Source organism: Somniosus microcephalus, unplaced genomic scaffold (assembly GCF_052327205.1).
Source record: "Somniosus microcephalus isolate GS21.2 unplaced genomic scaffold, FLI_Smic_1.0 unresolved_chr2, whole genome shotgun sequence".
Lineage (NCBI taxonomy): Eukaryota > Metazoa > Chordata > Chondrichthyes > Squaliformes > Somniosidae > Somniosus > Somniosus microcephalus.
Window position 1 is genome coordinate 14,202,750 of NW_028225180.1, and position 3,020 is coordinate 14,205,769.

Sequence of the window (3,020 nt, forward strand, 5' to 3'; positions counted from 1 at the left end):
GGCCCCGTGGGCGCGAGTTCCACATTCTCACCACTCTCTGAGTCAAGAAGTTTCTCCTGAATTCCTTAGTTTAGCAGCAACTTTGGAAAGGGGGAATGGGAGATATACTTGAAGTGGAAACATTCGCAGGGGCTACGGGGAAAGAGCAGGGGGGAGTGGGACTAATTGGACAGAATCTTTCAAAGAGCCGGTACAGGCACGGTGGACCGAATGGCCTCCTTGTGTGCTGTTTCATTCTGTGATTGTTCAGGGATGAATCATTGTGAATGTTTGTTTGGGCCCCACCTCCTTGTTAACAATAGTAAGATTAAAATAGGTAATTAAAGCACAGGTGGCTCCATAGCTCAGGGGTTAGAGCACTGGTCTTGTAAACCAGGGGTCGTGAGTTCAAATCTCACTGGGGCCTGCACAATTTTGGCTTCTCTTCCTAAATTCACCGTCAATTAGCGACACTGTCGACACCACCAACCAGACCGGTTCACTCTGCACTTTAAACACAGCCCACAGCAGTTTCACTTACCAGCCCCAGTTTGTGACCAAGCAGATTCAATCATGGCTTTCAAAAGGGAATTGGAGAAGCACCTGAAGGATCAATATTGTCAGGGCTACGGGGAAAGGGCGGGGGAGTGGGACTAGCTGAAGTGCTCTTGCAGAGAGCCGGCACGGGCTTGACGGGCCGAATGGCCTCCTTCTGTGCTGTAACTATTCTTCGATTCCATGATATCAAATCTCAGACCCACCAATATATCCTGATATTTCACATTTCCTGCCTAGATTGATTCCTGGGATGAGAGTGCTGTCCTATGATGAGAGATTGTGTAGAATGGGCCGATACTCGCTGGAGTTTAGAAGAATGAGAGGTGATCTCATTGAAACATACAAGATTCTGAGGGGGATTGACAGGGTAGATACTGAGAGGTTGTTTCCCCCTGACTGGAGAGTCTAGAACTAGGGGTCACAGTCTCAGGATAAGGGGTCGGCCATTGAGACCGAGATGAGGAGGAATTTCTTCACTCAGAGGGTTGTGAATCTTTGGAATTCTCTGCCCCAGAGGGCTGTGGATGCTGAGTCTTTGAGAATATTCAAGGCTGAGATCGTTAGAATTTTGGACTCATGGGGAATTAAGGGATAGGGAGATCAGGCGGGAAAGTGGAGTTGAGGTCGATGATCAGCCATGATCTTATTGAATGGCGGAGCAGGCTCGAGGGGCCGAGTGGCCGACTCCTGCTCCTATTTCCTATGTTCTTAAAGAAATTATTATTATTACTGAAAAAACAGTACTAGCAAAATTAATGGGACTAAAAGTCGACAAATCCCAAGGACCGGATGACCTACATCCTAGGGTTTTGAAAGAGGTGGCCATTGGGATAGTGGACGCACTGGTTGTCATCTTCCAAAATTCTATAGATTCTGGAACGGTTCCTGCAGATTGGAGGACAGCAAATGTAACCCCGCTATTTAAGAAAGGAGGGAGAGAGAAAACGGGGAACTACAGACCTGTTAGCCTCACATCAGTAGTTGGGAAAATGCTGGAATCTATTATAAAGGATGCAATAACTGGGCACTTAGAAACTAATAGTAAGATTGGGCCGAGTCAACATGGATTTATGAAAGGGAAGTCCTGTTTGACAAATCTATTGAAGTTCTTTGAGGATGTAACTAGTGGAGTAGACAAAGGGGAACCGGTAGATGTGGTGTATCTGGATTTTCAGAAGGCCTTCGATAAGGTCCCACACAAGAGTTTAGTGAACAAAATTAGGGCACATGGAATTGGAGGTAATATACTAGCATGGATTGAGAATTGGTTAACAGACAGAAAACAAAGAGTAGGGATAAACGAGTCTTTTTCAGGATTGCAGGCTGTGACAGTGGGGTACCGCAAGGGTTGGTGCTTGGGCCCCAGCTATTCACAATCTATATCAATGATTTGGATGAGGGGACTAAATGTAACATTTCCAAATTTGCTGATGATACAAAGCTAGGTGGTAGTGTCAGTTGTGAAGAGGATGTGAAGAGGCTTCAAGGGAATCTCGACAGGCTCAGTGAGTGGGCGAGAACATGGCAGATGGAATATAGTGTGGATAAATGTGAAGGGAAGGGGGAGGGGCGGGAGACGGAGGGGTGAGAGAGGGAGGGAGTGGGGGAGGGAGGGCAAGGGAGAGGAGTGGGAGAGAGAGGGAGGGGGAGGGGTGGGAGAGGGGTGGTAGTTGGAGGGGGAGGGGTGGGAGGGAAGGGGAGGGAGAGAGAGAGAGGGAGGGGCTGGTTGAGAGAGGGAGAGGGCGAGGGGCTTGAGAGGGAGGGGGTGAGAGAGGGAGAGGGCGAGATGGGGAGGGGCGGGAGAGGGAGGGAGGTGGGTGAGAGTGGATGGGGGGCTGGGGGGGAGTGCGGGAGGGGAGTGGAGGGAGGGGAGGGGGAGAGGTGGGAGAGGGAGGGCGAGGGTGAGGGGCGGGAGAGGGAGGGAGGGGGTGAGAGTGGGTGGGGGGTGTGAGGAGGAGTGGGGGGAGGGGAGAGGCCGGAGATTGAGGGGAGGGTGAGAGGCGGGAGAGGGAGGGCAGGGGAGAGGGGTGGGAGCGAGAGGGAAGGGGTGGATGTGGAGGGGGTGGGGCGGGAAATTTCTAAATTTGCGGATGACACCAAATTGCGGAGAGAGATAATCAATACTGAGGAGGACTGCAACAAGTTACAGGAGGACATTAATTAACTTGCAGAACGGGCATATAATTGACAAATGAAGTTCAACACAGATAAATGTGAGGTATTACACTTTGGTAGGAAGAATAGGGAGGTCACTTATCACTTGGAGGGTGCGAGTCTGGGTGGGGTAGAGGAACAAAGGGATCTCGGAGTACAAATACACAAATCACTGAAAGTTGCGATACAGGTTAGCAAGGCCACAAAAAAGCAAACCAAGCACTAGGGTTTATTTCTAGTGGGATAGAATTGAAAAGTAGGGAAGTTATCGAAACGTCGAACCTTGGTTAGACCACACTTGGAGTACTGCGTACAGTTCTGGTCGCCAT

At 49.9% G+C, this 3,020-nt stretch overlaps 1 non-coding gene across 1 annotated transcript; it reads left to right on the forward strand.

Moving 5' to 3' along the window:
• The first annotated feature begins 333 nt into the window (after positions 1 to 333).
• Positions 334 to 406, forward strand: trnat-ugu (transfer RNA threonine (anticodon UGU)). The gene has a single exon. It is a non-coding gene; the product is annotated as a tRNA-Thr (tRNA).
• Positions 407 to 3,020: the final 2,614 nt, after the last annotated feature.